Here is an 18,850-nt window from a genome sequence, read left to right as displayed (position 1 = left end):
AAAAAAAATAAGATGATGAAGGAAAAGAAAAAAAGAGAGGAAAAAAATGGAAGAAAAGGGAAAATTCAAGGAGGTTTTAAGAATTTCAGCTCCCTAATAACCCATGAACCAATCTCTCTAGGATTACCTTCAAGACTTTAGATCTGATAAGACTCTGTCTTTAGAGATTACATTCGAGATTTGCACTCTTAACTCTTGAATTCGAGTTGGGCTGCTTTAAAACTTGGGCTGCTTCAAGGTACTTCTGCAAGGAAGAAGAAGAAAAGAAGAAAAGAGAAAAAAAATAAGATGATGAAGGAAAAGAAAAAAAGAGAGGAAAAAAAGGGAAGAAGAGGGAAAATTCAAGGAGGTTTTAAGAATTTCAGCTCCCTAATAACCCATGAACCAATCTCTCTAGGATTACCTTCAAGACTTTAGATCTGATAAGACTCTCTCTTTAGAGATTACATTTGAGATTTGCACTCTTGACTATTGAATTCGAGTTGGGCTGCTTTAAAACTTGGGCTGCTTCAAGGTACTTCTGCGAGTTGGGCTTAAGTTGTGAAATGGGCCTGGCTACAAACTTGCTCCGACTTTGGGATCGTTTTTGTACTCGATGTTGGCCGAATCTGTTAAAACCCAAAACATAAAAGTTGTGGCCCCTCCTTTCATCATTCTAATGCTTCTTGAATTGTCCAATTCGGTGTCCGAAATTGATAGTTAGGCCCAGATTACTGACTGTCACCGAAACTGTGCAAAATCACCCGATTTGCCCTGTTTTCTTCCAATTGCCTTATTTATTGCCCTGAATCGAAATACAAGAGTAATGAATTCATTTAAATGCTAAAATAATATAAAAATATGAAAATTAGGGGACAAAAATATGGTTCTTTTCAGTTTCATCAAATCCCCCCACACTTAAACTTTGCCCGTCCTCGGGCAAGGCAAAAACTCAAGTAACACAAGAGAGACTAACTATTGATTTTCAATCTTTTTTTTTTCTCTACATGAGGCCTGGTTCATTTCATGCTTTAGTTAAGACTTGGTAACCTTCCCTCTTTCATCTCTTTCTCCCCTTCTTCTCATCCAAGAGTGATCGCAAATCACCCATCCTCATGGTCCTAGGTTAAATCGACAGCCAAGGAGACAAGCCTTCCCGGCTAAAGCATCCTTGGCTGAATGGTTTCTCATTGCTTTAACAAACCAATACAGCCAGATTCACTTACCTTTCTTTGTTTCTTAAGCCCAAACAATGTGTGCTTATTTCCATAAGCTTGCTATGTATCACATCTCCACCACTTAGTATGAATTCCTAGGATCTGAAGGTGAGAATGGGGTTGGGGTTCTAGGGTGAGTGCATTTTATGCTCCATCTCACCCTTGCCTTCTTTTCAAGATGTGAGTAAATTTTATGCTCCATCTCACACTTGCTTTCATTTCTAGATGTTAGTGCATTTTATGCTCCATCTCACATTAGTCACGATTTTATTTTCTAATTTTTTTTTTTCACTAGAATCACAGGGTTTCGCCGCCTGATCCATGAATTCATTGATCGTGGTCTCAATATGCCTAACACAGCAAGTTCTAGAATAATCAACCCATGTTTGACAGATAATCAATCAAACCCTTATGCATCTTGCCTATTGATCGATTAAAATCATGAGGTACCATATGCAGCCAAGAAAGATTCAGTTAGTCATGCTTGCATCCTATCTTATCTATTCAGCCTAAGCACATGATTCCTGATAAGTTAAAATCGTTCAAGGATAAGTTTCCAGGGAGCAGAGATTTCAAGAAGGTAAGGTATCCCAAATTTCCATTAGATTTCCCTAATCCCCCCACACTTAAGTTATACATTGTCCCCAATGTATGTGATTATGCATAAAGTAGAAGGATTTGGGGGTACTTCCCTATTTGTCTTGTTGGGTTCCTGCTAAACACAAAAAAAAAATCAAAACTTAAACAAAATAACAAAAAATCACAATGGGTTGCCTCCCACAAGCGCAATTGTTTAGCGTCGTTATGCTCGACGTTCTCCTCTGCTTCTTTAATCCAATGAATACCGGGGAATGTCCAACGAGATGTCTAACGTGGAGGAGACATTCGCATCCTCGTGGAACAACTTCAATTGATGCCCATTCACCTTGAAGATCTTACCTGTGTCGAGACTCTTTATCTCTACTGCACCATAAGGAAATACATTAGTCACAATAAAAGGGCCCATCCATCTGGAACGCAGCTTACCTGGCATGAGTTAGAGGCGAGAGTTATACAGTAAGACCTTTTGTCCGACTTTAAATTGTTTTCTTAAGAGTACATTGTCATGGAACAATTTGGTATTTTTTGTGTAGATTCTAGAATTTTCATATGCCTCTAACCTCAATTCTTCTAGCTCTTGCAACTGGAGCTTCCTTTCCTTCCCTACTTCTTCCATATTCATGTTGCATCGCTTTATTGCCCAATAGGCCCTATGTTCAATTTCGACTGGCAAGTGGCAAGATTTGCCAAAAATTAACCTGTAAGGGGACATACCTATTGGGGTCTTGTAAGCTGTTCGATACGCCCAGAGAGCATCATCTAGACGTAGGCTCCAATCCTTCCTTCCCGGATTCATTGTCTTTTCTAGGATGGACTTTACCTCTCTATTGGAAATTTCAGCTTGCCCGTTGGTCTGGGGATGATAAGCAGTGGCAATTCGGTGATGTACCCCATATCTTCTCAACAGGGCTTCGACTGTTCTATTGCAAAAGTGGGTCCCTTGATCGCTTATGATGGCTCGAGGGATGCCAAACCTACTGAAGATGTTAGACTTGACAAATCCTACAACACATTTAGAATCATCAGTTTTGGTAGCTTTGGCTTCCACCCATTTTGAGACATAATCGACTGCCAAAAGTATGTAAGAAAAACCACAAGAGGGAGGAAAGGGTTCCATGAAATCAATACCCCAAACATCAAATATTTCACATATAAGAATGGGGGTTTGGGGCATCTCATTCCTGCGAGATAGTGTACCTGTTTGTTGACATCTTTCACAGTTTTTACAAAACAAGTATGCATCTCTAAATAGGGTGGCCCAATATAGCCCACTATCCAAGACTTTTCGAGCAGTCCTCTTCGGCCAAAAATGGCCACCACAAGCATAATTATGACAAAACATTAGAATCAACATCTGCTCATCCTTAGGGACACATCTCCTAATCATTTGATCATAACAGAATTTCCATAAATAAAGTTCATCCCAAACATAATATTTTGCCTCATACCTGATTTTGTTCTTCATGGATTTGCTAAGGTCATTAGGCAAAACTCCGGTGACCAAGTAGTTTACAATGTCAGCATACCATGGAACCATACCTCTCATATGAAACAACTGTTCATTAGGAAACAACTCATCGATGGGTAAGGAGTCCTCATCTTTCACCAACCTACTTAGGTGATCCGCCACCAAGTTTTCAGCTCCCTTTTGATCCTTGATCTCTAAATCGAACTCTTGGAGCAAGAGTATCCACCTTATCAGCCTCAGTTTCGATTCCTTCTTCGCTAGTAGGTATTTCAAAGTTGCATGGTCAGAAAATACAATCACTTTAGAGCCAAGAAAATATGACCTAAATTTGTCTAAAGCAAACACAATAGCTAATAGCTCTTTTTCAGTGGTTGTGTAATTGCTCTGTGCAGCATTCAACATTTTGGAAGCATAGAAAATGACATGGCTCTTCCCATCGATTCGCTTCCCTAGAACAGCCCCTACTGCATAATTGCTTGCATCAGTCATGATCTCAAAGGGCAAGTTCCAATCGGGTGGTTGAATGATGGGTGCAATGGTTAATAAATTTTTAAGCTTGTTAAATGCTTCCTTGCACTCATCAACAAAATCGAAAGGCACATCTTTTTGCAGCAAACTGGATAATGGCAGGGCAATTTTTGAAAAATCTTTGATGAACCTACGATAGAAACCTGCATGTCCAAGAAAGGAGCGAACCTCCCTAACATTTGTAGGGTAGGGTAGGCTCACAATCAAATCAAGTTTTGCCTTGTCGACCTCTATTCCTCTAGCTGAAATTACATGTCCCAACACAATACCTTCCTTCACCATAAAATGACATTTTTCATAGTTTAAGACAAGATTTGTTTCCACACACCTATTCAGAATTTTACTTAAACTATTTAGGCAGTCACCAAACGAATCACCATAAACAGTAAAATCATCCATGAACACTTCAATGCATTTTAAACTATTTAGGCAGTCACCAAACGAATCACCATAAACAGTAAAATCATCCATGAACACTTCAATGCATTTTTCAATAAAATCAGAAAATATGCTCATCATGCATCTTTGAAAAGTGCCCAGAGCGTTACACAAACCAAAGGGCATTCGTCTGTAGGCAAAGGTACCGAATGGACAAGTGAATGTTGTTTTCTCTTGGTCCTCCTACGCAATAACAATCTGATAATACCCTGAGAACCCATCGAGAATACAGAAGAAAGCCTTACCTGCCAGCCTCTCTAGCATCTGATCAATGAAGGGTAGGGGAAAATGGTCCTTTCGAGTGGCCAAGTTGAGTTTTCGAAAATCTATTACCATTCGCCAGCCACTTTGTACCCTCATGGGAATTAGTTCATTATTTTGAATTTTTTACTACAGTAATCCCAATTTTCTTAGGTACAATATGAATAGGACTTACCCATTTGCTGTCTAAAATTGGATAACTTATCCCTTCATCTAATAGTTTAAGCACTTCTTTCATTACTACCTCTTTCATTACCGGGTTGAGTTTTCTTTGTGGTTCTCTAACCGGTTTGGCATCATCTTCCAAAAGGATCCTATGAGGGGATGACCCCTTTTATGTTGGCTAGGGTCCAACCAATCGCCTCCTTATGGTCCTTTAGGACTTTAATGAGCCTTTCTTCTTGCTCCTCAGTCAACCCTTTTGTAATGATCACAGGCAGTGTCTCTTTTTCGCCCAAGTAGGCATATTTTAGGTGATCAGGTAGGGTCTTTAGTTCCAACTCTGGAGCCTGCAAAACAGAGGGCAGCAGCCTTGTGTGAGAAACTTTCGATTGAACATCAGAAGTACTTACCTCCTGTTCTGGTTCTGAAGTATCATAGGATGCTTCGATCTCCTCCTCCTTGTCCGATTGTGCCTTATACTCTAGCTCATCGTCCATGTCCTCCACCCCAAAGACTTCCTGCACAATCAAATCGATAGTATCAATAGAGCAGATCGAATGACACTCACTAGGATATTTCATTGCATCAAAAATATTAATTTTTACAATATCTCCGTCAAACTCGACGGAGATGGTACCCTCATCCACATCTATTTTGGTCTTGGCCGTTTTCATGAATGGCCTGCTTAATAGAAGTGGGGCTGAACTCGTGGATGTGTCTTCTTCCATCTTCAAGATGTAAAAATCAGCTGGAAAGATCAAATCGTTAACCTGCACTAATACATCCTCAACAATCCCTTCTAGGTATGCATTAAAACGATCAGCTAATTGTATAACAACTCTAGTTTCTTTTAAAGGACCTAGTCTCAATGCACAGTAAATCGAGTATGGTGTGACATTAATAGATGCTCCTAAGTCCAGCATGGCATGCTCGATTCGTTTATTGCCAATCACACAGGGTAGGGTAAACATACCTGGATCAACACGCTTTTCTGGCAGGGTCCTCTTGATCACATCTGAAACGTTCTCTCCCACTCTTACCTTTTCATCAATTCACAGCCTCCTCTTGTTAGTGCATAACTCTTTCAAAAATTTTGCATATTTAGGGATTTGTTTTATTGCATCTAGCAAGGGAATGTTGATCTCCACCTTCCTGAAGGTTTCTAACACTTCTTGTTCATTTTCCTCTTTCTTTGAACTTGCCAACCTGCTAGGAAAAGGTGGTACAACATTAGTAACCTTAGGGAGCGGGGGGTCTGATTTTACCTCAATGGGGCTGTTGTTTGACCATTGTCCTTCCTCTTCCTTGGCTGCCTTCGATGGTGAACTTGGTTAGGACTGCAACTCTCTTCCGCTTCTCAACACCACCGCACTTGCATTCTCTTTTGGATTAACTACCGTTTGTGAGGGTAGTTTCCCGGAGTTCTGCGCCTCCAACTTGCTGATGGAAGTGGCAAGTTGGCTAATTTGGTTCCCCAAATTTTGAATGCTAGCTCTCGTTTCCTGCTGAAATTGTTGAGTATTAGTAGCGAGAGCCTTAACTATATCATCCAAAGACATACCTGAATTCGGGGGTTGGCCTTGCGCTGTGCTGTGATGGGTGTTGAAAACTGGGGCTGTCGACTGAAAAATTGGGGCTGATATTTCTTCTGTCCTCCTTGGGTCTCGTAGCTTAAGTTTGGATGATCTCTCCACCCTGGATTGTAATGATTGGAGTCAAGATCATACTTTCGTTGGGGCTGGCCCGGGAATCCTCCCACGGCATTGACTTGCTGCATCGGGCCATCTTATAGTGATGGACACATGTCCGTAGGATGTCCAGGGATCGAACAGATACCACACACCCTGGCAGTTTGTAACTGTCTTGCTGCGAGCTGCTTAACCAAAGCAGTTAAATCAGAAATCTAGTTTTCTAAATTTGCATGGCTTACCTCGTTAACCCTTCTAATGGTACCTTCTGTCCTTGTACCGAATTGCTGAGAATTTTTGGCCGTATTGGAGATTAAAGCCCTGGCCGCTTCAGGTGTCTTGTTCACTAGAGCTCCTCCACTGGCTGCATCGACCATACTTCTATCCATGGGCTGAAGTCCTTCATAGAAGTATTGGATTAATAATTGTTCAGGAATTTGGTGGTGGGGACAACTAGCAACAAGTTGCTTAAACCTTTCCCAATATTCATATAATGTTTCACCACTAAACTGCCGAACTCCACATATTTCTTTTCTTATATTCGCAGCCCGGGACGCAGGAAAATATTTATCTAAAAATATCCTATTCATTTCATCCCATGTGCGTACTGAATTGGGAGGGAGAATATACAACCAATCCTTTGCTTTATCTCTTAAAGTAAATGGAAAGGCTATGAGTTTTACTTGGTCCTCGATCATACTGTGGGGTTTCATGCTTGAACAAACGACATGAAATTCCTTTAGATGTTTCTGAGGGTCCTCACCTGAGAACCATGAAACAGATGCAATAATTGAATCAAACCAGATTTGAGTTCAAAGGCTACCTCAAGAGTGGATTATGTGATGCATAAGGGTTGTTGGTTCATAATCGGTGCAGCCAACTCCCTCAATGTCCTCTCTCTGTCAGCCATTTTTTCTCCTTCTTCGAAGATGGGAAAATCACAAGTGGGCAATTCACAATCTGAGTTCACCCTTTTTGGTGAACGATCCTTGCTTTGCTTCGCCTCCTTCCTTAAACGACGGGTGGTCCTCTCAATTTTGGGGTTGTATTGAAGTTCACCTCGTTGAGAAGCACGAGTCATAAACAAGAAGGTTAACAAAAGAAGGTAATAGCTAAGAAATTAACGTTGCTCCCCGGCAACGGCGCCAAAATTTTGATGGGTTTGTCGAAGCCCTCAAAATTAGTACTAGTCCCACAATAAAATATTTGCAGTAAATGTGGTGTTAGGTCAAATCCCACAGGGAGCAAATCAGTAATCTCTTAACCGAATAGATAAAGTAATTGAGTGGAAAGTTTAATAACTAAAATTTAAAAGAATAAGAAAGCAATAACAAACTAAACGAACAAGAGAAAAATCAATCTTACCGAATTCTGGTTCAAGGGTTCGGGTTGAATCGATTGGCCATCGATCCTAGGTACAATTCAGCATTATTGCAATTCAAGCATTTAACCTTAGATTTATTAGGATAGCCATAATAAACCTTGTGTTTTCCTAATTCAGTTGACCAAACATAGCATTCGATCAACACTTATCACCACTCAACTGGGTACGATAGTGTCCATATTAAACAGTGATAGCATTAAGATTTGTGAAAACAGTTAAATCGAAATAACAATAATTGAGATAGCTGCAATTACTGAATCTTGTTCCATCAATTCCTTTAGGTTGAACCATGTTAAAACATTGGTCAAAGGCTGTCACGAACAATTGACCCAAAAAGATATCAACCTAATTGCTACTTGCACCATTATTCGTGACAATTACAGATCACCGAAATCATGGATAGCAATAGGAAGATCAACATTAATTCAGTTTGTCAAACTAATTAACATCAACATCCAAAAAAAAATTATGCACAAGAATCAATGAATACTTGAATTAGAAAGCAAGAAAATAAAATAACTACAGAACCTCGCAATGACATAATCGACCCTCCCCCCTTGAACCAGAAAAAAAAAACTTAGCTGCTCTTGATCTGCGCAATCTCCATGCGTTTCTTCTCCATAGCCGAACTGCCTTCTTGAGTTTCTTGGTCTTCTTGATGATCTCTTGGATCTGAGAGTGAGTGATGGCAGAGCTGGTTCGCCCCCCTCTTTATATAGCCAAGGAGAGGGCTATTTTCCAACTCTTTCTAGGTGATCATCTTATCTTTAGGGAGTCTTGATCTTCTTTAAACTAATCCTATCCTATATCTTATCTAATGATTTAATCTCAATCTCTCTAGGATTACCTTCAAGACTTTAGATCTAATAAGACTCTCTCTTTAGAGATTACATTTGAGATTTGGACTCTTGACTCTTGAATTCGAGTTGGGCTGCTTTAAAACTTGGGCTGCTTCAAGTTACTTCTGCGAGTTGGGCTTAAGTTGTGAAATGGGCCTGGCTGCGAACTTGCTCCGTTCGGTGTCCAGAATTGAGAGTTAGGCCCCTCCTTTCATCATGCTAATGTTTCTTGAATTGTCCAATTCGGTGTCCGGAATTGAGAGTTAGGCCCAGATTACTGACTATCACCGAAATTGTGCAAAATCACCCGATTTGCCCTGTTTTCTTCCAATTGCCTTATTTATTGCCCTGAATCGAAATACAAGAGTAATGAGTTCATTTAAGTGCTAAAATAATGTAAAAAAATGAAAATTAGGGGACAAAAATAGGGTTCTTTTCAGTCTCATCAATAAGAGACCTTACTCCAGTGTTTGATACACCTCCTAATTCTAACAATTACAATAGGACTAAAGTTAAACCAAGGTTATGTGAGGGCTCATAACTGGACAGAATTAACCTTGACCTCGCCCCTCTTTTAAGGTTATGCACCCACAACGTTCTTCCCAAAAAAAAGTGATAATAAAAATAAAATAAAATCCAAAAATAATAAAAACGAATACCATCACCAAAGATCAAAATTATCAAAAATTATGAAATATCAAATATCAAATATCAAATCAAATCATCAAATCATCAAATATCAAATATCAAAATCAAATTATCAAATCAAATCATCAAATCATCAAATATCAAATATCAAAATCAAATTATCAAATTCATCACATATCAAAATTATCAAATCATCAAAAAAACCAAAATATCAAATTCATCAAATACCAAATCAAAATCAAATCATCAAATATAAAATATCAAATTCATCAAATATCAAATCAAAATCAAATCATCAAATATCAAAATTATCAAATCATCAAATCTCAAATATCAAATCAACATCAAATATCAAATATCAAATATCAAATTATCAAATTCATCAAAATTATCAAATCATCAAAAATTCAAATACCGAATCAAAATCAAATCATCAAAAATCAAAATTATCAAATCATCAAATGTTAAATATCAAATATCAATTTCATCAAATATCAAATATCAAATTCATCAAATATCAAATTCATCAAACATCAAAATTATTGAATCATCAAAAATCAAATATCAAATATCAAATCAAAATCAAATCATCAAATATAAAAAATTATCAAATAATCAGCTCATCAAATATCAAATATCAAATTATCAAATTTATCAAATATCAAATATCAAAATCAAGTCATCAAATTCATCAAATATCAAATCAAAATCAAGTCATCAAATATCAAAATTAGGAAATCATCAAATATCAAATTAAAATCAAATCATCAAATATCAAAATTATCCAATTCATTAAATCATCAAATATCAAGTACTAAATATAAAAATTCAAATATCAAAGTTATCAAACTCATCAGACTTATCAAATAAAAAATTCTTCATATATCGAAAATCAAAATTGAATCATCAAAATATAAAATTCATCAAATATCCAAGTTATCAAGTTTGAAATTACTGAATCAAATTCATCAAATAACAAAACTTGAAACTATCAAAAATGTGATTAGCAGAAATTATCAAATTTATCAAATATCAAAAATCGAGTTGCCAAATTAAATCAAATAATCCAAGTTACCAAAAATCGAGAATAAAACTCATCAAATACAAAAATCCATTAGATGACAAAATTCAAAATCTGGTTTCACAAAGTCGCAAGTATTCAAATTATCAAATCTAGTCAACAAAGATAAAAATTATCAATTACTTCTTCTGGGTTGACACCACTTTGACCTTGACCAAAATTCCAACAACAAAATTGCCTCCCCTAACATCTTATCCCTCACAAAAACCTCTAGGTGCTTCTTTTTTCTTTGTTGTTCAGCAACTCGCTACCACCAACATAGAAGGGCAGTTGTTAGCACCCGACGTTTGCTCGATCTCTTCTTTGACCCATCTCCCACATTCTGGATGCCCGATTGGTCCATACCAATCACTTTAAAACATGCCAAAACCCTATGAAACCAAAGTTTCGCCTAAATGCCCTTAAATCCATCATTAAATTTACATGATTCACTCTCGATGGTCTTGGTTATGCCAAATCACCATACTTGATCTCCAATCAAACTCCATCACGTGAAAAAAAATCCTTAAACAATCAATCACACAAAATTTCAAACCTAAATTCCTAGATTTAGCTAATCATCCATCAAAGACTCCATTTCGACGTGTTTAACACTATGACGCTCCTTGAACCTCAAACTCGTGATCTATACATACCTAACATGATTAAAACATTCCAACAGCCTCATAATCCCAATCCATACCTACCCGCCAAATTTTATCCCAAAATTCCCCTATTTGACCCAACATCAAGCCTTGATTCTGTTTTGGTGAATCTTATTGATCAAAAAGTTACCTGTTACAAATCTCCATCATCCAAACCTTATTTGACCAATTAGACCCCACCACACCATGTTCAAAGACCCATAAAACTCCCAACACATCAAAATTCATGACAAAACACCTTCATTTAACCGTTGAAAAAGCAAGATTCCATTTTAGGCCCTTCTGTTGATTGGAAAACCATAAGCTAACACCAAGATCTGAACTAAATCAGTCAATCTATGCATCTGATCAAAGATTCATCACTTCTATCAGATTCAGGATGTTCAAAAATGCCTACCCACCAAATTTCATCCCAAACTTCCCTCGTTTGACCCTTCATTAAATAAAGATTTTATTTCAGTAAATCTTATTAATCCGAACTTGTCAGCCATAGATATACATCATCCCAACCATGTTTATCCAATCAGACCTCACTACTATGTTCAGAGACTCAAAAAAACCCAGCATGCCAAATCTCATGACTAGATTCATCCGTTTGACCATTAAACTAGAGAGATACCATTTCGATGCACCAGATTGAATTATCACATCAACAGTCCAACCTAAAATCTTAAGAGGGTGGGGACTGATTTCAGCTCCTTACTTGACCCCATTAAAACACTTGGACCAATGAATTTAAGCCTAATAGGCTTAAAATGCTCAAAATACCAAACAGACCCCCACTTGAAACTAAAAAAGGACAAAACCTCATTTAAAAGTTCTTCAAATTTATGTTTTTTGCCACTATCAGCCCCAAATACGGGGCTGCAACGTTTGGCATGCCCCAATCCATTATTGGATGCACGAAATCCATAAGAAGCCACCCAAACTCGAGAAAATTTGTTGCACAAACAAGGGTGAACTATAGGCCCTAAATCCTTGCCTATTTCAGTGAAAAAACTCTACTGAATCACAGACACTGTAGTTGGGGGAATTTCAAACCCATCTCCCTCCATTTTCTCTATAAATAGAGGCCCAGATCGAGCTTAAGGGAGGAAGGCAATTTCCCAACTTCTATGATACCTCCATTCTACTTGAAATCCCAAAATCCCTGAAGCCAAGCTCAAGCTTCATTTCCTGCTTTCCAACTTAACACCAGAAATGCTCAACCCAACTCCTGCCTTGCTCAAGTTTCGATTGAATACCTTTTAGTTGCTAGAAAGTTTGTTTCAAGGTTCTACACGAGAGGTAGGACCTCTCTTTGCTTTTAGTTTAGTTCCAAATTGCTTAATGCCCTAAAATATTAGGAAACATGCATTCCTAGCTTCCTTCATATTGGGAAAAAGAGGTAGAGAGGCGAGGGTCTTAGGGAAACCAGTACCTAAGACTCAATAACATCACCTCAAATCAATTTTGGGAGAAGTTGAGAACATTTTTGCCAAATTTTAGGAGCTTTAAGTAATCCGGTTAATGTGTACATAGCTGGAATTTGAGTCTGAATTACGCTTGTAGTGGGCTGCTATAGCTGCTTGGAGAGAGGGGTGCCTAACACCTTCCCTCTTCCAATCTTTGGAACTCAAAACCTTTCAGTTCAGTGCCTTTCCTATGAGGGACGAAATCACTATCAAAGTCCTAATTTGAATCTTTCAAATTCAAAAATGAGGGCCCATTTCCTATAAAAAGTGGGTGACGACTCCATCTTTTTGAGTTGAGCATTAGCTTCCTAGCGCCCACATTTATCAATTAAGAAAAGAAAAGTTTTGATCCAAATCAGACTTGGATCATCTCTTAATCAGATTAGGAGTTTGCTCCATAAAGAGAAAAAGAGAGAAGAGGGCGAAAAGGTCTTAGACTCTCTCTCTCCACTTCTTGTTCTCTTCTCTTCTCCCTTGTCTCTCAAGAAACCCTAATTCAACCTAGACTTTCTGTAAGTATGGTGGTTAGGCTATGTACAAGGGTCTCCTTGAAGGACAAAGGAAGATCGGATGTAGGAGGTAGGTTGAAGACTCGGGTAAATGTGAGTGATAGGATGACAGGATAGAATGATTGAATGAATGATTTCATTATGAGATAAACGCCCATTTATTGGGAGAGATCCCAAGGTCCCGAAAGGAACAAGCCAAAAGTGTTTGATTCCCACTAGGAAAGGGAATATTGGATTCATTGTCAGTTATTAAGGAGCACTACTAAGGTTTTGCCATGTGTCTTATAAGATCTCTCAAGGACAAACTTTCCTTTCATCCAAGGATTCTCATAATCCACGAGTGCTAATTCCTTTCGTGACCCATTTAACAGACCTGGTACGAGTGACGTCATCATTCAATGGGTGCACCTTTACTATGTCCATGAAATGCCCTGTCACACACGTAATTTAAAGATGCACGTGTAACTAATATTTGTTCCGGGTCTACAGTGACTCTACGTTTGTCACAATCTTGAAATGGCTTCGAACTTATCATAGCTTTGTGCATGTCTAAAACTCATCGCAAACCTGCGTATGTCTAAGGTTTATCGCAAATTTGCACTAGTCGAAGTTCATCGCGAATTTACATTAGCCAAGGTTCACCGCAAGATGTTTCAAGTATAGGTTTGTCATAGTCATGCAATGAGTTATAACCTCATCACAGACGTCTGATGAGTTATAAGCTCATCGGAAGTAACTGATGAGTTATGAACTCATCACAAGCGTCCATGTGGTATCAATTTGGTATCCTTAGTACTCTGATGGTCTGACTAATCACTATGTACCTACATTAGCCCCCTGCTTATCGGAAAGTGGAATCTTACCAATAAGCATTTTTGCCATCAGATTTGCCTTGAGGTTTTGTGATGGATCAATGTAGAGAGGGGTCAGTGGTGTATTGATTTTTGTGTGTTGGGCACGGTGATCATTTCTGCTTTGATTGGATATCTTGTGGATGAGGGAAAATTTGTTTGGATCTGTTGTCAACCCCCTTGCTTGTTGACAAGTTGCGAGCCAATCAACAGGCAATCAGACATTTGGCTTATTGGCAACTTCGGATGGGATTTGGGTGGCATTTTGGGTTGGCTTTTCATCCATTTTATGATTCAGCCCTTGTCTTCTGACAATTTACTTTCTATCAGTAGGCAATTTTATGTTCGGTTTTGTTGGCGAAGTTTACAGCCCCCTACTTAATGGCAGGAAGTAAATTGTTGAAAGACGAGCGATAAACAATAAAGTATAGGGGTGAAGCCCCCCGTGTTTGCCAAAGTGATGCCTATTGTTAGTGCATAGTGTGAGTTGGGAGTGTTTCGCTTGGTGGCCTTTCACATTCGGTTACCATTGGGGAAGCGGGAAAGTTGTTATGCATCGATGACGTGGCGGTCATCATTAAGATTTTTCATTACCGTCATCTCTTCATAAATGCGTTGTATTCGCGTGTGTGGCTTGGATAAGAGACGTAACATTTAAAGTGGCGGTTGCTGATGTGGTGCCACTTTTAAATTAATGCGTTGTTTTGTCCCACCCTTCTAGGGGTACAACCATAAATTTATATACCTTGTTTTTCCATTAAGCGTCAGTTGAGAGACTGTAATCACATCAGTTCATCTTCCCCAATGCCGTATGGCATTTTAAACACATGTGAGGGCTCTATGAAAGGCCGGTGCACCTACATTCATTCTCTTCTACATTCTCTTGCTATTCTAGTTCTATTTGCCTTCCTTGTGTTTGTCTTTACCGCTTTAGAAACTTTTCTCAGTTCATTTTCTTCTTTGTTCCATTCCTTGTTCACTTGTCTTTCTGGTCATAGCTCCTCGCCAAAAGAAAACTGAATGTCCATTTATGGAGCTCATTAGAGTCGTCGATACCACAGAAATGTTGCTTGAGAGAGAAGCGGCTAGGGTGGCCAATGGTGGCAAGGGTTTCTAGCCTCCTATGCCGGTAACAAGGGGTGCGGGTGGGGGTTTTGATGTTGTTGATGGCAATGAACTGATGTGTCTCTATGGGCACTTGGATCGATCAATGTCATTCAAGTGTTAAGAACCAAGGACCGATACCTCAAAATCCTAGGTTAGTTATTTTGATTGGGCGCGTTACATCCTAGAAAAACTAGTGTACTATCATCTGCTGCAGGACGTCAGGCTCCTCAATTTTGCAAACTGCTACATGAATCTTCCAAGCAAAGAGGGGGTAAAGTATGTGAAGCCCCTTTTGGAACATTGGTGTTGTCGCACCCACACATTTGTGGGGGCATTTGGTGAATTTGTTGCCATCGTAGAAGATGTTGTTGCCTTTTTGGCATTACTTGTCAGTATAGATTTGTCGGGGCTCTACAAGGAACATTTTGGTGAGATTGCCACGTTCAAAGCCCAGGTGGATCATTCAACCATCCGATGTAAAATGCCACTCGAGGCATGGGTGGAATATTGGTTCAAGACCCATGGTAGGGGGGATGTGATGGTGCGGGGGGTAGATAGCCAGTGCCATCTTGCCGCTTTCGTTTTGTACGTCGCATCCCGTTTCCTATTCCCTGGGATGCCCGGTTATAGTTTGTGCATGGTATTGGTTCTGCTTGCCATGCTCGCTGCCAGCGGTCATCAACTTCCATTGGCATTTATGTTCTTGGGGTATTTATACGAATAGATGGATGACACTATCCAGAAAATGATGGATCTGAGTTGTAAACGACGGATCAGTTACATTTTTGCTCCCTTCCTATTCATGTACATGTGCGAGCGCCTTGACCTTAGTGTTACACCACGTCATCTATCTCCTATACGTGTCACAGTTGTGATCTTGGAAGGGGATGATGAGACAGAGGATTAGATAGTGGAAGTCTTATAAGGGAAGCGTTGGCATAAGAAGTTTGGGGTGAATGAGATTGAGTTGAAGTCGGCGTCCCTTGAGAAATTCATGTGGAGACCTTATACCCATGCTGTCTGACGTGCGATGCCGTTCTGCGTTGGCACCATTGTTCCTGAGAATTGTGACCAGAAATGCATTGTGGAGGTAACACATCCCATCGTAGGTGTAGCGCATCTTATTCTCTGGCCTGGCATCATCCGTACCTGGATCGCATCGGTGAAGCCCAAGTTGTGGCCTATCACCCTAATAGGGTCCTCCATCATTTTGGCTATGATGATATACGTGTTTAATTTCTTCGATCTTCGAGGGAAGAAGTCTTTTGGCCTGGCATCATTGCATACCTGGATCACATCGGTGAAGCCCAAGTTGTGGCCTATCGCCCTAATAGGGTCCTCCGTCATTCTGGCTATGATGATATACGCGCTTAATTTCTTCGGTCTTCAAGGGAAGAAGTCTTTTGGACTCGATGCCATGATTTAGCTTTCTGAGGAAGTTCACAGTTCCCTATTGTAGGGTATGAGAGGGTTGAGACCTGTAAGTCCCTCCACTTCACTTACATTTGCTCGTTGTTCGGGGGCCTCCAGATGTTCATGCGGTCGAATCCCCGCTCGCGTCATGTTATGGCTCCCCTTCAAAGGTCATGTAGCAGACTAGAAGCAAGAAGCGGTTAATCCTTCTCTAGGCCCTCCAGTTCCAGAAGAGCGGGAGTTCATAGGCATTGTGATAGGTCCTAGTCAAAGCTAGAGAGATAGAGTATTCTGCTTAGGGTGAGAATAAAAAACCATAAGAGTTTATTAACTTCCAACTGCCCCATCCATGTGGTGGGGTGGTGTTTAAATACAAAAACTTCTAACTTCCTACCACTGAGATAGCCTCAAAGTAAGGGATTAGCCTTCTAACTACATGGCCGATCCCTATGCCTTCTCATACTAACAACTTAACAGAAATAACAACTAACTTATTTGACCAATTCTTATGCTTAAGACTATCTAACAATCAACAACTAACTTCTTGACCGATTCTTGTTGCTTGACCGATTCCTGCTCTACTGGGCCGTTGCATGGGCCATGCATGATGGGTTGGTTTTGCATGGGCCATGCATGAAGGTTTTCAGTTAACGTACTTTGGGTTGTGCGTAGGTACCCTGTTCGACCTTCGCGGCCCATCATTGCCCCCATCCTGTAGATGGACCTTGTCTTCAAGGTCCAGATTCATGTACTTCTCGTGCAACGCTTGGGAATTCTCCCATGTGGCATCTTCGCTAGGAAGGTTCTTCCATTGGACGAGGCTTTCCTCCACAAAGGTGGATCATTTCTTCACCCAGTCGGTATCCAGAATAGTTGGCAGTTTGGTGACAAGTTCTCCCTCCTCGTTTATGGGTGGTAATTCGGTGCTAGTGGTAGTGGTTTCACCCACCTGTCTTTTGAGTAGGGAGACGTGAAAAACTGGATGGGTGCATGAGCCCTTGGGAAGTTGCAATTTATAGGCCACTTTGCCTATTCGTTCCTCAATTTGGTACGGCCCATAATAGCAACTGGCCAGCTTGTGATAGGCCTATGAATAGTCTGCTGTCAGTATGGATGGAGCTTGAGAAAGACCAGATCGCCCACTTGGAACTCGATGTCTCTTCTTTTAGAGTTAGCCATTTGGGTCATTCGGTTAATTGTCGCATGCAGGTCTATTTTGAGTTGCTGCAAAATGGCATCGCGAGAGAGCATGGCTTGATCTACCTCTTCTACCGGGGATGTTGCACCTTGGTAATTTGGAATACGAGGTGGTGGTCTTCCATAAAGTGCTTGAAAGGACATCATTCCGATAGAGGAATGATAGGTGGTGTTATACCAAAATTCTGCCCATGGGAGGAAGGAGCTCCACTTCCGAGGTTTTTGAAAAACAAAGCAACGAAGATACTGCTCTAGACAACAATTGACCACTTCGGACTGCCCATCAATCTGGGGATGATAGGCGGAGCTCATCTGCAATTTGGTACCGGACATCTTAAAGAATTCCCTCCAAAAGTGGCTGACGAAGATAGGATCTCTGTCACTAACGATCGTCTTTGGCATTCCATGCAGCTTCACAATTCCTTCTACAAACCTTTCGGCTACTAATTTGGTCGTATAGGGGTGTGGTAAGGTCAAGAAATGAGCTGATTTAGTGAGACTGTCTACTACCACAAAAATAGTGGTTTTTCCTTTGGAGGGTAGTAGACCTTCTATAAAGTCCATGGTAATGTCGTCCCATACTTGGCAGGGAATGGGTAATGGCTGTAGCAGTCCTGCCGGGGATAGAGTGTCCACCTTATTTTTTTGGCAAATGGCGCAAGAAGCCACATATTGTTGAATATCTTTATACATGGAGAGCCAATAGAACCGTTGTGCCATACGCTTGTATGTTCTTAGTACCCCTGAATGTCCACCATAGGGGGAGTCATGGAATTCTTGTAAGAGGGTAGGGACGAGGTGGGACCGAGGAGGGATCACGACCCGGTTTTTGTAACATACCAGTCCATTTTTCCATGTGTAGGGAACTTTAGGATTCTTCGTTGCAAGCTTTCTGATGCGGATCATGTAGGGGTGGGTGCTGGCTTCTTTCTTAATGGTGTCCCACAAAGATGTTTGAGGCACATAGAGAGTATTAAGGCTAGGACTGCCCAAGACTCTAGATAGAGCATCTGTAGCAGAGTTTTCCCGTCCAGGCTTGTAAATGATTTCATAGTCGTACCCGAGCAGTTTGGATACCCATTTTTGTTGTTCTGGTGTCCCAATGCATTGCTCCAATAGATACTTGAGGCTGCACTGATCGGTTTGGACGTAAAATTTGTGGCCCAACAAGTAAGGTCGCCATGTCCGTATTGCCTGAACAATGGCGAGCATTTCTTTGGCATATGTGAACCAACTTTGTTTGTTGATGCCTAGAGCTCGGCTCATGAATGCAATGGGTCGTCCCTATTGCGTCAATACTGCTCCAATACCTGCTCCGGAAGCATCCGACTCAATGATAAAAGGCTCCTCAAAATTAGGCATTGCCAGTGTGGGAGTCGTGG

The 18,850-nt window shown here is 40.2% G+C and overlaps 1 non-coding gene across 1 annotated transcript; it reads left to right on the top strand.

Moving 5' to 3' along the window:
• Nucleotides 1-6,776: 6,776 nt before the first annotated feature.
• LOC148791681 (small nucleolar RNA R71) lies at nt 6,777-6,883 on the top strand. Its single transcript, XR_016076886.1, has one exon. It is a non-coding gene; the product is annotated as a small nucleolar RNA R71 (small nucleolar RNA).
• The last annotated feature ends 11,967 nt before the right edge of the window (nt 6,884-18,850 follow it).

Source organism: Nelumbo nucifera, chromosome 5 (genome assembly GCF_055504915.1).
Source record: "Nelumbo nucifera cultivar China Antique chromosome 5, China Antique-T2T, whole genome shotgun sequence".
Lineage (NCBI taxonomy): Eukaryota > Viridiplantae > Streptophyta > Magnoliopsida > Proteales > Nelumbonaceae > Nelumbo > Nelumbo nucifera.
The sequence above is the reverse complement of the archived record's forward strand: the minus strand, read 5'-3'. Positions and strand labels throughout refer to the sequence as shown.